General features: G+C 38.5%; 1 protein-coding gene across 1 annotated transcript in view; it reads right to left on the reverse strand.

The window, feature by feature from the left end:
* LOC127423421 (suppressor of cytokine signaling 5-like) overlaps positions 1-18,463 on the reverse strand; it is a 30,104-nt gene extending 11,641 nt beyond the window's left edge. The window contains exon 1 of the mRNA XM_051667702.1: positions 18,114-18,463. The gene's annotated coding sequence lies outside the window, so the exon portion shown is untranslated. The remainder of the gene's footprint in view (positions 1-18,113) is intronic.
* Positions 18,464-20,248: the final 1,785 nt, after the last annotated feature.

Consider the following 20,248-nt stretch of genomic DNA (forward strand, 5'->3'; position numbering starts at 1 on the left):
AAGAAAAAGATACAAAAATGTTCATAGCACTTGCTTGATGCCGCCCCCAACCTAACAACATGGAGACTGAAGGGTCTTCATGTCAGGATGCCCTTGTGTCAAAGAAAGCCAGTAATATTTCTAGTGTGATTGTAGTTTGACTTTGTCCTGCATGCATGTATAAACATTAATCAGACCATAACTGTCCTTGGCGCTTGTTATTTTTTAAATACCCATAAAGCATTACGGACGTGACAGTTACGGGTGCTTCATATCAAATAATCCGGATATAAAGAGGAGAATTAAACATCCACTGCTCCTTTTACAATGATGATTCAGATAGATTGCTAATTATTGTACTGATCCATGACGTGTTTTAAGTGTTCTGTATCTATAGACAAACTTTGCAATTTGAATTGTAATAATAATTTGTTCTCATATCAGGGCCTGAAATTCAGCACAGGATTGCGCACAAATTTAATCATTCCTTCAAGTTCCACGTTCATAATGCAGATTTTCCTGCACACATTTATTCATGTTAACGTACAGTAGTTGAGAATTTGTAAATGAAACCACACAGATTTACAAATCAAATCAATAATTTTGTCTATCATTATTCCAGAATCAGCGCAAGCAATCGATGCTACTGCGTGTCTCTGTGGTCTCTGTCTTGTGCAGCATTCCGCAGCTCATTGGACGATTAAGTGTGAACATAATATATTAATATTTATTATGTAATTATGTAAATTAACAATTATTCTAAATATATTTAAATGTTGTTTACATTTACACTATGTTGACAACTTCCTGTGTGAAACGTCCTTAGGTTTGGAATTATTATTATTTATTTATTTTTTGCCATAATCGCCCAGCCCTACAACATATAACCTTGCTTGGCAAGCCAGGTTGGGAGAGACAGAGTGAATGTACATTAACCTTGCAGTGCACTCTGATCATGGGTCTATTAAAAGTCAAGTCTATCACCTAAAGCCAACCCCCTCTAAACACACACCAACACACCCAACAGGCAAAAAGACCATTTCCCAGAACAAGAGTACATCCCTACACCTAATGAAATGTTCAGACCTGAGGGTTTTCATTGGATGGAATGATAAATGTTGCAGGCATCTGTAAATGTTCAATGCAATGCAGGGTTGCACAATGAATTGAAAAAATAATCAAGATTACAATTACAGAATACAATAAACTAATAGTGAAAAGCATCAATTACAGCATTACATTAAGGTCTACTCTTGTTACGTCAAATGTTCTTTTTACAACATGTTTTTGTACCTACCTTTTGTATCTTGATTTACTGAATTACAATAGCAAGGAAAATAATTGACAATTCTGATTTTTGTCAATCATGCAGCCCTAATGCATCGGTAAACTTGGCAATGACAATCTGTGCAATGGCAAAAACCTATAATGCATACATGTTGTAATGAATCTGACTGTGTTTTGTTATATTTTTGATTTCTCTCACTCTGCATGAGACACAGAGGAGGCTCATGATTGGCTGTGGGGCTTCCTGGTGTGGCTTAGAGACAGAACTGAAAACCAAGAGTAAGCAAACAAAACTATTTAAAAAGATTTGTTTCAAAAAAGGGTTGAGCCAGCATACTGGTAACAGCATTGCATCTTCATCAACTAAGTGAAATTAATTTGTAACTGGCTAAGTTCACCTTGCTGAATTTGAATTTTAGACCTTGTGTTATGCACTAGTAGTATTTACCCAAGAATCGCCACTATACCTTGGAGTTTGCAAAGCAAGCATTAAGATTCTCACTCTACAGAAGAATGCATACAACGGCAATTGCAGCAGAGAGCAAAAGTTCCGAGAGATGCCCAGGTGATAAGAAGAGGTTCAGATGAGTTCATTCTGTACAGCAATAGTATGAGAACCACATTCTCAGCTGACAGTAATACGAAGACATACAAATCCAGACCTTCTGGATGACTAATAACATTCTAGGCCATCATTATGTCATTTATTATAACTGACAATCCCTTCAAATAAGCTGCTTAAAAGGAAAAAAGGACAGCCATTGAAAAACATTTAATTGTAACCATTACTTCGTTATGACTCTTCAGTCATTAACACAACATTTTAATAAGTCCACTTGAACCTGTAATTATATAATTAGCAAAAACTACAGTCAAATCCATCTTAAGTTGTACCGTTATTAAAATAAATGTTCCAGGTTCAATACAACTCAATCATCTCGAAGCTTAATTGACAGCATTTGTGGCATAACGTTGAATACCACAAAAAAATTATTTGATTCTCCCATCGTATATACAGTGTGTGTGTGTGTGTTTATTAGAGCTGTCAAAGTTAAAGCATTAACTATTTTTTTAATGCCGTCCTTTTTTTAATAAGTCCTTATATGACCCTTTTAATAAACCATGCATTGACTGTCATGAAAGCAGATGGTAGGAGACATTATGCTGAGACCTGTGCAAAGCATTTTATCAATTTAGCAAAGCAGGAGAACATTTACAATGAAGTACGCACATAAAAAAAAAAAAAGTTAGATAGTGCTCGTAACATGGCTGCAGCAGCCATTTGAACACCTACCTTGCACTGGATAAATTGGAAAATATCCGCTCATCTCACCTCTATGCACGCACATTTGAAGCAATGTTAATTCAGGTATTACACCAAATTACTTCAAATTCTGCTTGTAATATGTTTGTGCTTAGATTAAATGCAAGTATAATTAAGAGAAACGGTGCACGTTTTAAATGCTTTCTTTTTATTCTTTGACATTTGTGCTATATCATGCAATAATTCACTGACTAATGATTAATGTGTTATTATACCAGAGTCTCTCCCGCGAAATCCAAACACAAGTGGTCAAAAAAACAGAAGTGTCCTCTTGTCCACTTCTGATTGAATCACCCCAAATGGGTGCAAGCCACTCTTTTATGTTGTTTGTTTACATGTTTTCATGAATTAACTCTCCCGTTGAGTTTGTGCATGAATTTCGGGATCTACTCACCTGTTAATCAACCGATGCGCTAAAGGAAGAGTTTTAAACCGGCACACAAGATGGGAATAACAAAAGTCCTCCGTGGAAGCGCAGCGCAAATAATTTTTTTATTTGTTGGACATTTACAGCTAAAGGAAACCCTGCTGCGCACAGTCTCCAAGGTTGTCACAGTGTCTCTGCATAATAGTGTTTGACAGTGCACAAGCCAAGGTTTCTTTCTCATGAGTGGCGCAAATAGTCACATGACCAGAGCTAATTAATTCCACTGTGCTCCTCTAAACATTATGTCTGTTAAAACAACATAAAAAGGAAGCAAATATCTACTGTCATAATACACTTACAACTTATATATATATATATATATATATATATTTTACATATTTTGAACTGTGTTGTGTTCATTGTCTGTTGTACCAAATCTGTTGGTATGGTAGGTTGTGTGTAAATGACTGAAAAACAATAAATACATCTGAATGAATGATATTTTGTCCACTCATGAGATATTGCGATTAACTACAAGAAAACATACGATTAATCGTGATAAAAATCGTTTGACAGCCCTAATACACACACACACACACACACACACACACACAGTTGTGCTCAAAAGTTTGCATACCCTGGCAGAAATTTTGGCATTGATTTTGAAAATATGACTGATCATGCAAAAAAACTCTCTTTTATTTAAGGATAGTGATCATATGAAGCCATTTATTATCACATAGTTGTTTGGCTCCTTTTTAAATCATAATGATAACAGAAATCACCCAAATGGCCCTGATCAAAAGTTTACATACCCTTGAATGTTTGGCCTTGTTACAGACACAAAAGGTGACACACACAGGTTTAAATGGCAATTAAAGGTTAATTTCCCACACCTGTGGCTTTTTAAATTGCAATTAGTGGCTCTGTATAAATAGTCAATGAGTTTGTTAGCTCTCATGTGGATGCACTGAGCAGGCTAGATACTGAGCAGGCTAATGATTTAAAAAGGAGCCAAACAACTATGTGATAATAAATGGCTTAATATGATCACTATCCTTAAATAAAAGACAGTTTTTTTGCATGATCAGTCATATTTTCAAAATCAATGCCAAAATGTCACAATTTCTGCCAGGGTATGCAAACTTTTGAGTACAACTGTATATATATTAGAGCCCGACCGATATGGGATTTTTTAGGCCGATACCAATTTTAGAGAGAGAAAATTCACCGATTACCGATATGGTGGCCGATATATTTAATTTTTGAGCTGGAATGAAAACTGACCTTTTCTATGTGGATTTTTCACCAATATGACTATGCAAAGGTACTCAGAAGGCTACTTTCTTAAACAAATATTTTTATCAAAAGAATATTTTACATTATTATTATACATTGTCAACAAATTCTAGAAATGAACACTGAGAAAATAAAGAATAAATTCAAATAAAATAGCTAAATAAACATCAGTACTGTTAGTCAAATGCTGACCGTTTAAATAAAGAATGAATAAAAATAAAATAAATAGCTAAAACATCAGGACTACTGTTTAGTATCAGTCAAATGCTGACTATATTAATACTGCCGAGTCAAGAGATAAACAGTGGCAGTGGTGTTACACTGTACTGCTATACAAGTTCAGGGGAAACTTTCAACAGTGGAAAACCAGACTTTTAATTATTACATTTTATAAATGCAACGACTGGAATTGTTCGGTTGAAGGGGGTACCAAACTGTGAATCCAAAACAAAACAGTTTTGTGAATACATGTTTACACATTAGCTTCCACTCAGCTGACAACAATGAAAGTAACTACGTGATTAGCTAGTTAGCTATAAGCTTGTTGTCACGGACGTTGTTTATTTTACTTTCCAGCATTGTGTCTCACCAACTAGGTAATAACATAGCGTGAAATCAACACTCAGACACAATCCACCACCGCACCGTTGTGCTGCAGAAAGATGTTCTGATGTTTACCTTTCAATCTGCTACATTACTTACTGCACTGACAATCTATAGCTGGCTAACAGCAAACAGATATGAGTGACATGGTTGTCAAGGACAAGGTTAACATTATATTAGTTATATTGAAAAGGGAAAATGATGGGGTCATTGTTTATTAAGTTTCCAGTATGTATTTCACAAACTAGTTAACAACTTACCATGATGACACCGCCGAACTCCACCCTGTCTGCAGAGCCACCGTCAGTTCAGCTCTGTAAACAATAATAATATTGGCCGACCGATATATAAAAATTGTAATAGACCGGTGTGCAACACAGATGGTACCACATATCAGAGATGCGACAGACACATATGAGATCATGATGTTTAAAGTGCTCCGTTTCATTTTATCTCTCTTCTCAGATATTTCGCTTAAAGTTCTCGGATATCTAATTTAAACAGATTTAAAATCACAAACCTCACACATATTATTTTTATTTTCCTGGTCAATGGCTGTGCCGTCGACTGAGATTCGATACACTCCGATCCTTGACTGTTCTAGGAAGACAACATGTCAAAGAATTCAAAATCCTTGGGCTCTGGAGACATTAAAAGACACTAACGTGCTCAAGCTGATACCCCTGACAGGGCCGCAGACCAGGGACTCAAGTTTGGACGGTGTGGTGGAAGAGATTCAGCGTCAACTGTTGAACATGTCGGCAATGCTGGCAAAGGTCATTGCTGACTTGGAGGATCTTGCTGTAATACGTCGATCGATCACTGCCATGGAGACGAAATTCACTGAGATGGTTACAAGAGTTGAGAATGATGTTGAGAAACCGATCGATTATCTGGAGTGATCGGAGAGGGAACTAGCTGCTAATCCGCTAGCGACCAAGACAGACTTGAAGCGTGTCTGGGAAAAGTTGGAAGACTTAGAGTATCATAACAGGCGAAACAACGTCTAAATTGTTGGAATTCCTGGGGACAAGGAAGGCCAAGATATGGTGAAATTCCTAGACGGGCTCTTCCCGAGTCTGCTCTACATAACAGGCCATAAGCTGGAAATCGAGCGAGCTCACAGAGTTCTGGCTCGGAGATCTGCGGAGGGAGACAGGCTCCGATCAATTCTGGCCAAATTACTGAGATCATCCGATAAAGATCTCGTGTTACACGAGGAGAGGAATAAAGGAAGGCTTTCTCGGAAGAACCACAACATTTTCTTGTTCCCAGACTTTGCGAATTTGACAAGAGAGAAACGTGATCGATTCAAGGAATGCAATAAACTTTTACATCAACGGAAGGCCGCTTTTGCACTGATGTTCCCGGCCAAATTGAGAATAGATACTAAGGATGGCTGCAAAATATTTACATGCCCACAGCAAGCGATGTCCTTCATAAAGTCAATGTAATGAGTAAGTCATTGTGTGATGCTCTCGATGCAGCCGAGTGGACCTGACTCATTGAACATTCACTTGATTGTCCGAGGAAACTGAGCGCCGCCTTTGTTTCTTTTTTGTGCTGGATCCGCCTAGCGGCTGGAGTATGTTCTGTGGTGTAACACTCCTTCGGCACTGTTTGTGGATGAATCTGCACGTTCTTTGTGCTTATGCCTCCTATTAGTTGGAGTTTGTTTTATAGATTATTTTGTGTTGTGTAATTCTGTCTCACAAAATTTGTATAGATGCACTGGACTTGAGCAATCCGATGGCAAAGTTGTCGCGGGGGCTCTCGTAGGCATACATGGACTGTTTGAGTTTAGAGGGATGGACGCCAGTTGGCGCTGTCGTGAGCGGGGTTACTGCGCACATTTTTCTTTTTTCTGTTGGTTTGGTTCAGGGTTTGATTGTTGCACTAATGTTGGAAGGTGGTCTTTATAATTTTATTTTTGACACACAATCTATTTTTTCTAATATGTCAAAACCTCAAATGTTAATGAGTGGATTGTCTCTCTCCACATGGAATGTGAATGGGTTGGGGCACCCCATTAAAAGGAGGAAGGTTATTTCTTTTCTTAAACGTAAAAAATATGATATTGTGTTTCTTCAAGAAACGCATCTTTACGCTGAAAAATTTGGTAAGATATGGGGTGGACATGTTTTCTTTAGTGCTGGCTCAAGTAAGAGCAGGGGAGTCATTATATTGATAAGTAAGCATCTACAATTCAAATGTCTCAAACAGATTAATGATAAATTAGGAAGAGTCATTATTGTTTTAGCAGAAATTCAGGGGCAAAGGTTGATTTTGGCTAATATTTACACACCTAACGCTGATGATCAGGGCTTCTTTATAGATCTTGAAGGGATGTTGCAAGCCACTGGCACCCCTCATGATATAATATTAGGAGGAGACTTTAATCTTTTGATGGACTCAGTCCTTGATCATAGTGAAGCAAAAGTGTGTAAGCCCCCTAGAGCAACATTGACGTCTTACAGATATTTGGAGACTTTTGAACCCATCTGGGAGGGACTATAATTTTTTTTTCCATCAGTCCAAAAGATTTATTCTAGAATAGATTTGTTTTATTATATCTAAGTCCCTCATTTCATCTGTTGTTGATTGCTCAATTGGAAACATCTTGGTCTCAGAAGACGCCCTGGTGAGTTTAGAGGTGTTGCCACATACGGAGAAAAATAAATCATACAGTTGGCGCTTTAATGTACCCCTTTTGCAAAATCCTGAATTCCAACAACTGTTAAAGGCTGATATCAATGTTTAAATGGAAACCAATTGGTCCTCAGTATCCTCTGTGGGCGTGGCTTGGGAGGCACTTAAGGCAGTTCTTAGGGGTCGGATCATACAGTATGCCTCATTCATCAAAAAATCCAAAGCACGTGAACTCATGGAACTGGAAGGGAATATTAAAGATGCCGAGGCAGAGGTGAAGCGATGAATGTCGTCTGATGGCCTCAGAGAATTGACCCGATTGAAATACAGATATAATACTATTTTGTCACGGAAGGTGGAGTTTTGGCTATTCAGGGCAAGACAGTCATACTTTGAGTCGGGGGACAAGGTAGGGAAGCTTTTGGCTAGATATATAAAGCAGAGTCTTTTTCTACCATTCCCTCAGTGAAATCTGCTGGTGGTGAAATATTTACCCTTGGCCATTGATATTAATAATGCTTTTAAAGAATTCTATTCTATAGTTCCACTTCTTCGTCTACTGATGAAGATATTAGAAACATTGTGGAACCATTAGATCTCCCTAAACTGATGACTGTGCAATACAATTATCTTGATTCTGAGATAACCTTGGAGGAAAATGGCGAGGTAATTAAGGCCTTGCCTACAGGCAAGGCTCTGGGGAAAGATGGCTTAGCCACTGAATTTTTTTAGATCTTATGCTAGAGAACTGGCTCCACTTTTGTTAGAAGTTTATATGGAAGCATTAAAGAATGGGAAGCTTCCGCCAACCATGACACAAGCCCGGATCAGTCTGATTCTTAAAAAGGACAAAGATCCAAGCGAGTGTAAGAGTTACTGTCCAATTTCCCTGATCCAGCTAGACGTTAAAATATTGTCAAAATGTTCGCTAACCGATTAAGTAAAGTTATGACATCTTTTACACATATAGATCAGGTGGGATTTATTCGGGGCCGCAGCTCTTCTGATAATATCAGGCATCTCATCAATATCATGTGGTCAATGGCGAATGATCAGACTCCTGTCGCTGCCATCTCACTTGTTTGATATGGTAGAATGGGATTATCTTTTTAGGATTTTGGAAATATACGGGTTCGGGAACACTTTTATTGGATGGATGAAGTTACTTTATAGACACCCGGTAGGGGCTGTACAAACAAACGGATTAATTTCAGATTATTTTCCTCTGGACAGGGGCACTGTCTTGCCCTGGAACCATTAACAGCCGTGATGAGAAAGGAAGATGATTTTCCAGGGGTGGTGGTGGGAAGTATGGCGCATAAGCTTTTGCTTTATGCAGATTATATTTTATTATTCGTCTCAGAATATTTTTTTATTCTAGATCTATGCCTTGCCTCCACAGAATTATTCATTCCTTTTCTAAGTTCTCGGGATACAGAGTCAATTGGTCTAAATCCAAAGCTTTGGCTCTGACAGCGTACTGCCCAGTAACGGCTTTTCAGCCGGGCGCCTTCCAGTGGCCTAAACAGGGCATTAAGTATTTGGGTATTTTATTCCCAGCAAATCTGTGTGATTGATTTAATTTTGACCCCTTAATAAAAAGTTTTTCGAGCAATGTGGGCAGGTGGGCTTCATTACATTTATTTATGATTGGGAAGGTTAATGTTAATAAATTGAATTGTATTCCAAAATTCAACTACCTGCTACAGTCACTCCCTGTAGATGTCCCCTGCTCTTATTTCAAGCAATTTGATAGCATAGCAAAGTCCTTCATTTGGAATGATAAACATCCCAGATTACATTTCAGTAAATTGCATAGGCCGATTGACAAAGGTGGGCTAGGCCTACCCAAGATTTTGTTTTATTATTATGCATTCGGCCTCAGACATTTGGCTCATTGGTCGGGTGGATTGTGAGGTCAGAGTGGATTGTGAGGGAGGTTAATACTCTCAGTGACCTATATGAGAGTGGAGTGTTGAGATCTTTTGAAAATATGGTTCAACATTTTAGGATTCCCAGATCTCAGTTCTTTAGGTATTTACATCTGCTCTGTACTATTATTGTGGGTAGCATACACCCCACTAAAGTGGTAAATACTCTGGAAGTGGTGATTACTGCCTTTGGAAAAGGTCATGAGGCATCAGTGTATTATTCTTTGTTAATTCAGAGTCTGGGGGATGGAGCTTCAACTTCTCTCAAGAGCTTATGAGAGAAAGATTTTAACTTGGTATTGGAGGAGGGAGTGTGGGCTAGGAGTCTAAAAAACATCAAGTCTACATCTAGAGATGCAAGGGTGCGTCTGATGCAATTTAAGATTTTACATCGATTCTATTGGACCCCCTCTACATTGTATAGATTTGGTCTCAAAGACACACCCACCTGCTGGCGATGCCAATCAGAAGACAGGGGCACAACCCATGTTTTTGGTGGTGTGTTAAGATCCAAGAATTTTGGTTGAGGGTTCAGAATTTTATGTGTGATGTATTGGGTATTCAAATTTTATTTTGCCCCAGACTCTGTATTCTAGGCGATGGGATGGTTATTAATATAGGGGATGGGTTCATAAAGAATTGGGTCCTGGCTGGTGTCATGATCGGAAGACAGGTCATCCTTAGGGGATGGAAGTCAGTTGGAGCGCCCTCATTTTGTGAGTGGTGCACGGAGTTGGGCAGGGTGGCGGCATTTGAGGGGATGATATATAGAAGGCTGGGCAACATGGGTATATTTAATAAAGAAAATGGAGTAGTTATTTGGATTTTTTGGAGGACTCTTGCAGGGAGACAGTGGAGGGAGATAGTCAATGTTAAATGTGTGTGTGCATTCTTACTGTTTTTTTTTTTTTTTCTTTCTCTAAATACTTTGTTGATTCATTATTTATGTATCATTATTAATTTACTATCAGACCACTGAGGTGTGTGTTTGTGTCGGGTGGGAGGGGATGTTCGGAGGGAAGGGTTTAAATTCATATAATTTGATTCTGTATTTTCTGTCATGTTTATTAATCTGTCACAGGAATCAATAAAAATTGTTAATAACAAAAAGATGCAAATTGGAATGCAGGTGTGGAATTTATATATAAAAAAAGTCTACTCCTCTCTCGCCGTTTCTGGCGTGCCAGTGATTACCCCTCCGCGTGCCATAGCTTGCCGACCCCTGGTCTAGTTTAATGATAATCAGGCACAAAATATATATTGTCTGCAAATATCTTGTTTAAACAGATTTCATTCACGAAACTTGCACAAATCAAGTTTTCTTCATGTGGAGTGCTCATATACACTCTCTGAGCACTTTATTAGGTACACCTGTACACCTACTTATTCATGCGATTATCTAATCAGCCAATCATGTGGCAGCAGTGCAGTGCTTAAAATCATGCAGATACGGGTTAGGAGCTTCAGTTAATGTTCACATCAACCATCAGAATGGAGAAAAAAATGTGATTGTGATTTCGACCGTGGCATGACTGTTGGTGCCAGACAGGCTGGTTTGAGTATTTCTGTAACCGCTGATCTCCTGGGATTTTCATGCACAACAGTCTCTAGAGATTACTCAGAATGGTGCCAAAAACAAAAAACATCCAGTGAGCGGAATTTTTGTGGTCAGAAACACCTTGTTGATGAGAGAGGTCAATGGAGAAGTCAACAGGGAATAGGGCTGAGAAAAGAGAATCGGTATTGTTCAGAACCGGTTCCATTCTTTACAAAATACCAGAATCGGATGATCTTCGTGACTTTTGGTTCCGTTAACTGCTCCCCTGCGTGAATTTTCCACATGCAGCTGAAACACTATCCTTAAAGGAATAGTTCACCCAAAAATGCCCACCCTCAAGCTATCCAAGATGTATTTGAGTTTCTTTCTTCATCAAAACAGAATTTAACTAAATTTTTTGACAGTCCAAAATGCATATTTAGGGTGCATCAAAATAATCAGCACGAATCCAGTCGACAAATAAAGTTCTTCTGAATGCAAACGATTGATTATTTTTTAGAAACAAATCAATATTTATATACTTTTTAACTACAAATGTTCACTTCCGTACATCTCTGTGACGTGCGCTCACGAGAGGGATGACGTAAGCTCGTTGGTAAGGTCACGCAAAACGTGAAGCGCGTCATTGTTTACAAAACGTGAAGCGCGTCATTGTTTACAAGAGAAAACTGTGCCGTTCACAAACCAAAACAGTCCAAAACAATTTCAAAACAATATAAAATAAAATAAAAAATAATTTCCAAATAATAATTAAAAAAAACCAACGTAAACAATGACGTGCTTCCTGACTCCTCCTCCACGTGATGCGTGACCTTACCAATAAGCTTACGTCATCCCTCTCATGAGCGCATGTCACAGAGATGTACGGAAGCGAACATTTGTAGTTAAAAATTATACAAGTATTGTATATTTAAAAGCCGTCTATGTGCATGTATGACAGGCTGCTATTTGTACAGAGCCGTGCAGTCTCGTGGAACACGCGCATGTAAAATGTTCTCACTCTTTCTTTGTTTCTGTCTTCTGAATTATTTTTTTTTTTGCAAGAACAGTATCGTCTATGAGTGCTGCAAATGACCTCAGACTATTTCAGCTCAGGAGGTACTTTGAGTTCAGTTCGCTTTATTTCCACAGAGCAGTTCATTGTGACCACAACTCTGCAGCCTATAGACCTGTGATTAAAACATAAAATAATACAAAAACACGTTTACCTCAAACCATGATTTATATTTCAGTGATTATCATCATCACAATTATTATTTTGACATTTAAAATTGTTTTTATGTCTTCATTTGTGTAAGGATTGTGTACGGATACTTATTTTAATTGCTTTTTCGTTTCGTTTGGAGTGCAATTTGTTTTTCGTTTTTTAAATAAATAAATTTTCAATGCAAAATCACTAAAGCAAGAATATTCACGATCCCTCAGCACGGGGGTTGCCGATGCAATTGGATATTGCAAAGTATATATATATATATATATATATATATTATATATATATATATAATCGTGAAGAAGGGAACAAAACAAATTTATTCACACAGCATGTATTTTCCCGGACAACGAAATACCCGACGGGTAGAGAATGCACAGATGAAGTAGGTTCTTTGCCAGAGAGATGTTGTCCTTCACAACTGTTGTAAAGCCATCTTTCATAAAGTTTTTTTATGAAAACACACATTTTTTTATGCAAACACACATTTTGAATGCACTTAATTTTTTCCAATTTAAAATATATAAAAAAATAAAGTTCCAAGTTTTAAATCAAGGTGTCTTACTTTATTGTGTAGGCTTAACCCTAACCCTGCTTAACGAACATTACCCCATAATACCACCTAGCGTCCAACCAGCGGTAATACCTGTGTTCGATGGTTTCCTGTGGAGTTTTTTTTTTTGTCATCGACTATCGTTTGGTCAACTATTAGGGGGCAGCCCTAGACCAGACTGGTTCGAGCTGACAGAAAGGCTACGTTAACTCCGATAACCACTCTGTGCAATTGTAGTGAGCAGATAGTGCCTCAGAGTGCACAACACATCGAACCTTGAGGCGGATGTGCTACAACAGCAGAAGACCACAGAACCACAGAAGGCCGGGCACTTTATTAGGACAATAGTGTTCCTAATAAAGTGCTTAGTGAGTGTATATTCCTCTTAAGTGCATTTTATAATAGCCTGGATAAAAACTGTGTCCCTCTGACTCATGAATGTTGCATGACGATCAGTCCGTGAGACTCCAAGCAGGCAACCCAAGCGGGCCGAGTAAACGAAGCAGTCAGTAGACTGCTGCGCTTGATGGATCAGCAAGAGAGCAATAGAGCAACTTGAAAATAAAAGTGCTTCTGGTGTGCTATAAGTAAATGACGTTCACTGTGCACTGCGTATACAATTAGTTTCACTCTTGTCTTTTTGTGAGAAGATGCGATTACTAATGTGCACATGCCGTACATGGTTGCTGGACTACCATGTGCACTGCTGTCATTTCCTTATTCCTAATCTATTACAATTTCTTTATGTGCAAACAATTACTAAAATGGGAAGAATAAACAGAAACCAGGAGAAACTGCAATCTATCTAAAACACAAAAAATCGTATTTTTTTAAAGATTTGTTTTATTATTATTTTTACAAAGTTAAAGTTGTGTAAAAGTTTGAGTAAATATAAAGCTAAATAAAAGTTCATAAATGTTTAATATAATTTATGTCATTTACTATTATATTTAATTGTGTGATATATCTGCATTATATCGGACTATTGGCCACCTTGCTCTCTGGATATCAGCATCTGCATCTGCCATTAGAAAAAAACATTTTGGTTTACCTCTACTTATTGTAAACATAATTCTTTCCTTTTTTTTCTTTTTTTTTTTTTAAATAAAGGGCGGACAAAATAATCAACAATAATAAATCAACAGACTTTTGTTATACAAGGCTGATTTCCACAAAAAAATGGAAATCAACATTATAGTACAAGTGCTGTTGATTGCGCTTAACTTGTATTGAACCTGGAACGTTCCATTAATTCCATTATACACAGATTACATCACTTTACAGGGCTCGACAATAAGGACTGCCCGATGGCCCGGGGCCAGTGTGAGAGAACTGTCACTTGCCCGATCGGGTCAGTGCTGCATTTATAACATTAGTGCAAGAAAACAAGTGAGAGAGCACAACAATTACATTAAGAGAACCAAGTATTCTAACCGAGGAGCGAGCGCGATTCTATTTAGCTCGCAAAGATGCGCGAGCCCATAATATGCTGGACGCGCCAAGGCACAGTCACATGCAGACACCGAGCGCACTCTCCTAGCACTGTCCTCGCTCTTTTCCAAGTGTCTTAGCAGCAGCTATTACCAATGTGTAGAAAATAGAAGGAAAAAAAACTCCACTTAATGAATTTCGCAGCGGGATTGCACATCTTGAGCAACATTTTAAGTATTCCCGCACATTCAGTGTTCACAGTGAGCGAAATACCCACGTTTTTCGCTGGTGAAAAGCAGTAATCCACACATTGGAACACAAAAAAAAAAATCAACAGTTTCTTTCTATAGGACTGAAAATCCATGTCTCTCCATTCATATGTCTCATCATCATCTCTCTCCATGCAGCGTAGACTGTTTAATATGTATGTGCTCTCGTAAAGGGACAGAGCGCAAGTTTTATTCCCACTGTAAAAAGCACATTTTCTCTCATTAATTCGCCTTTAGAGATGAAGCGCCAAATGAAACGTAAAAATCCCAGTTATACATGTGTCTGGAAATCACAAGCAGCTCAAAATCCAAAATGTAAGTATAGATTTAATTAGGTATCAAAACGTAATCATTAATTCGACATGATAATGGCGTTTGATATGAAAAGAAGTAAAATCACTATGGCTATTAGGCTATTATTATCAGAGCTGTTTAGCTGCAGGGTGAAGATGAATATTCAAAAAAGTCTATTTCATATCATCCTCATGAAACACCAGTTACATTTCTCATTTCTGGACCGTACAGGTATTTTTGTTTTTGTGCTTTCAGTTTTTATTTGATTAAAGTTTTATGAATTCATTTGACTTGATACACTTTTGATGATAAACTGTAATTAAACTTTAAAACACAGAATTCAGAATAAATAAAACTAAATTAAAAAAAAATAAATAAAACCGATTTCACTGGACTCAACGCTCAAATCCTTACCCTCCTAACCCGGCAGCTTACTAAACACTCCATATCTCCGTTTCTGCTTAAACAGTTAAAGCACATTAGTGGATCTTGATGGTTGCTAGCAAGCACCCATCTGTTCTTCTAGCCCCCTTGTTCTTCTGTTGACTAGAACAGAACTGTCTGCGAATGACTCCTGGCACTAAATCACAAAAAACTTGCCAGTTAAATACTATGCTATTCTCTGCTCAGCTAGGGTTTCTGCTACCAAGAACGCTAAAAAGCCTTGCTTCTGCTTCCTGGTAGCGTGGGCCCAGCCCCCTCTGTCCCTCCAGGTCTCACCCCCCTTCACATGATACTGCAGCCAAGTTCTACACCAGACATCTCTAGCACCCAAGCGCCAGAGGAGGAAGCCATACAGAGCACACACCAGTCTGCTTCGTTCTCATTCGGGACACACACACACAAATCTACAGTCACTAACTAAAACTCAGTTTTTCTGAGATGTCGCTGTCCTTTTCTGCATATCGTGGCCCCCTTCGGCATATCGCAGTGCCGTTTTGCGGCCCTCTTCACTCTTCACAGTCGTGGCCCGTTCGGCATAACACGGCAGCCCGTTTCAGCTTATCGCAGCCCATTCGGCTCCGTTTCGAGGCCGCCCCCACGGTTCTCCCTATGGCCAGTCGCTCTCTTATGAGCCTCCATTTCAGCTACGATGCTGCTCGTTACGTTTTGGAACAGACCCATAAACTTAAAGCTATGCCTGTTAAATGGTAAGTTCACCTAAAAATGTAAATTCCGTCATCATGTATAGTACTTCCGCCTTGTGTTGTTCCAAACCAAATTACTCTGTTTCCTCCATGGAACACAAAAGGAGATATTCAGCTGTATGTTAGTTTTATACCTGGTAATGTAAAGAGGCTGTTATTCTGCCTTACATCTCATTTTGTGTTCCACGTAATATATATATATATAAAGTTAAAAAAAAGTCTTTGGAAAACTTGAGGGTGGGTAAATTATGACAGAATTTTAATTTTTGTGTGAAATACCCCTTTAAATGTCTCGATCTCCACTATGCTTGAGTTAAGTTGATACAAGTCTGTGCCCCACATGTGACTGAAACAGAGTCACTACCATCAGTATGTTGTATCAGTAAATGTGGCAACCAGATGTATACATGTTATACATCACCACACCATACCCTTCTCTGACGATATCAGAAACAGCATTAAATACGCAATATTAACAGTAGCATACGAGTAAATACACTAATTGGTAGAGTCTACTGACAGCTGATAACATCCATGCTTGGGATGGCAGACAGTGAGGGTGGGTTGAACTTCCTTGCACAAAGATAAGAGTACCAGAGCCACTGCACTTGTGTGTTATACTAACTTTAGGTGCTCTATGAAGTTCCTGCTAGGAACAAAATGAGCTAGAGCCATAATGAATATAAGTGACCACATAATTATGATCCAAGAAACGAATACATGAAGAAATTGTACACTGCTGATTTAATATCAAGCTAAGCAGCATTATGTAATACAATACAACTTTTAAGGGAGACTCAAATTTCTTTAAAAAAATCACCTTCATTAGTATGGTGATATTTTGCTGACTGGGCCTGCACAGAGTCATTTGAACCATGTAACTTGGTTGATTGGAAGCTACACCTGGTAAACTTGGAGATGTACTTTGTGTACTGATGTAGCTTTCTAGGAAAAGTCCTTTGCAATGTCTAAGCCCTGCTCAGGACAACTAAAATATCTGGGCAGGCCTTAATCCCTGCACATGGAAATATGCCAGCAGGCGTTTACAAGACTCTTCCCATTTTCTAATTGTCCTGCGTGCCATGAGACCGTATCAGTGATACTCTGAGCAAGCAGATTACATTTAAAAAGCTCATTTATTTCCAGAATGAAAATTGTCATAAAGTACATGATCTGTAAGTCAGAAATAGAAAATGTTCCCAGGCATTCTCCTTATGCTACACAAAGCACACATTTTGGGAAAAAGCACCTGGAATACTAGACAAAACTGTAAAGCTGTGGTATTGAGGGGGTTTTATGCCCCTACTGTGGTTATACCACTGTATATCTGATGCAACAATGCCCCAAAACTGCCTTTTTAGGACATATGGATATATTGAGTCATATTTCCAACTTGATAACATTTGGATCAATGCACTTTTTTGCTTGAACATCCAGCCTGACGAAGCACTTTGAGGTCTGATGGCTACACAACACATTAATGAATGTTTGTGTGCATTGTCTACTATGGTGTATTAGTGTTCAATTTATGATGCAAAATTAAATTTGCATTAATGGTTTCATGTATGTCCAAAAATGACCTTAACCACACAAATGTCTGCCTCTTTAATTGTAATGTAATTTAAAGGACAGTTAAGGATTGGCATGGGCATAGAGCTACTAATCTAAACCAGTTGCAACAAACAAACACCTTATTGGTCATTTTATTCATTATTTTATTTTATTAATTGCAATAATTAATTTGCAGCTGGGCAATGCATCTCAGATACACAAATTATATTTACTTGCCATGTGCTTAAAAGTAGGCCTGTTAAAGTAATTAAAGGGCCATGATTTATTTACTGACATGCATAAAACTTTGGTGATAAACAGTCTAGGCCTTTGCCATTATGAAAATAGCGGTATTTATCTGAATACTTCAGGATCAATCGAGTGCAACGATTCAGACCTCTCAACACGTTACCTACTGTAAATAACTACTGTTGTGCATGAATCACATGTGGATTATAAATCAAAGTCTGGGCTGAACCACTCACTTTACGTCATTTAAAATATATCAATGCATTTCTACAGGCTGCTATAGTTAAATCGGCCCAGGATCTTAGAAAAGGGGGCAGACTGACAGCAATACTACTTAAAAAGACATCGAAACATGCGCGATAACATGACATAATCAATGCGCATTTACAACACATGGAGCGATAAACTCACCGATCCTTCTGTCGTGCTCTTTTAGTGTTTTTTCGGATGTCTTCTTTTGTTCGAGAAAAAATTGCGATGAGGAACAGCCGGGTACATTTTCCCGAGGCTCGAGACAACTGTGGATAAAACACACCGACAGGAGACGTTTGAGCTCATATTTCTACGATAATCGAGAAGCAAACTGCACGTCGACGAAATAGTAGACGTTTTATATTGTGTATATATACAAGGCCGTAGATCCCTTCATCCCTTTGGCATTTTCGTTCCCTGACGGCCGATATGGTCGTCAAGTGCAGCAGAGAAGAGAAGCAGCAGAGGTGGAGGCAAAGCTGCTCTTGACTGACATCAAGCAACTCCAATTGCACGGAGCTCTGCGTTCCGGCGGAAACTTATTTTTCTTCTTTGGGGTTTTGGCGTATTCTGCACCTCCGGCGGAAACGGATGGGGAATGGCTTTTTAAAATGCTTTTATTTTGAATTTAGAAACAGTAAAGGGTGATATATATTCAGCAAATACAGCATATATATATATATATATATATATATATATATATATATAAAACAAATACATTAAAATTACTAGTATAAAAGAAGCGTCACTTCCACCTCGAATTCCAGCCACTGGGAGTAATGATGGAGCATCTCCTCAGGACGCAGATGGCTTCTCAGATTGGGAAAATATTTGGTCCAGCAAAACACAAATTATTAAGACCATTAGTGCACAGTTTATGGTGTCAACATAAAAGCAAATGTGTTACAATTGATCGTAACTTACAAATAGCGTTTTGCTTCTTTAAAAAGTGTTATTTAGGACGATTATGTAACCATAGAGACTTGAGCAGCCACAGTGACACTCCACTGCATCAGAAATAACTCAAACACGACTTTTAACAGAGATCTGATAACAACCTCCACATTTTACCTATTCACCTAATGCGCCAGAAAAACTAGCACGCAGCCATCTTGAAAATTTTGTCTCTGAACTTCCGTTATAGCTGTCGCTATATAGATATCTGTGGTGTTGATGTCAAAGTGTAATTAGCTAGCGAAGTGGATTTACAGGATATAGAGTTGTCAAAAGCTATCATGAGTATTCTAAGGTGTTCAGGGGATGTCATAACAACTGGAAATACACAAGATCCTACCTTCACACTGTGGACGTACTGCTATTCTTCTGTGTCCATGAAACTCCAAGAGACAACTCCAAAATCTGCCAGGTCCAATTTACCTCCGCGGGTGTTGGAAAAAAACTAACATTTAGAGTGACAGAAAAAACACCTCATTAGCATCACGTAGTAAAGGGGTGGTGTAGACTCACACCATCAATTCTTGGTGAAAAAACTTTCTGTGCTCCCAGACGTAATCCATTTAGATCGACTCAGTAGCTTCAATACAAACAGTAAGTTAGATGACAAAATTCGGAAGAGCGGAGCGCAGAAAAGGGGTGGGGCTGAATAAGGTGATCAGGAGAGCATAACGGTCAACTAGCGTGTTATGACAGTAAGTAACCGTTTGCGAATATCATACAAACAAATGAGGAAAGCAGTAAACTGACACCTACCTGTCGCAAAATAGTCCGTGACTTCTCTTATAAAACAGCAATTTTATCGTAGTAAACTCCACACATAGTTCACTCCAAGTGGATTGTTTAGTGTAAAACATGTTGAAGATTAGCGGACAGGCAGTTAATTCATTAAATAATGAGCTGTTTCCTCACAAAAGCAGTTTTTCAGCACACTGAAGATTCTTCATAGACATCCATTCAAAAAGAACGGCCTCTCACCAGTGTACCGCACATAGAATCAATGGGACTGCTGCATTGTTCTTTGCTAACCCTTTTAGTCTCCCCCTTCAGACAGGCTCTGCTTTAAACTTAAAGCCTTGTTCCTTCTGAAACCATTTTACATTTTGTGGTGATGTGGGTGTGGCCGAGCAACGTCTATGGAGAGCGAGGCCGGGATTGGAAGAACAGTAAGGATTGGCACCTGTGGGAAATTTTCTCTAACAGCTGTTCTGGGATAAGAGGGCAGTCCAGACTGCTGGCAGGGAGAGAGAGAGGCACATAGCAGTTTTGATGTGTGCACTCAGTTGCGTTATGCTGAAAAGCAAACAGTGTGAGGATGCTGAAAAGTATTAAAAATAAAG

The sequence above is a fragment of the Myxocyprinus asiaticus genome, chromosome 32 (genome assembly GCF_019703515.2).
Source record: "Myxocyprinus asiaticus isolate MX2 ecotype Aquarium Trade chromosome 32, UBuf_Myxa_2, whole genome shotgun sequence".
Taxonomy (NCBI): Eukaryota; Metazoa; Chordata; class Actinopteri; order Cypriniformes; family Catostomidae; genus Myxocyprinus; species Myxocyprinus asiaticus.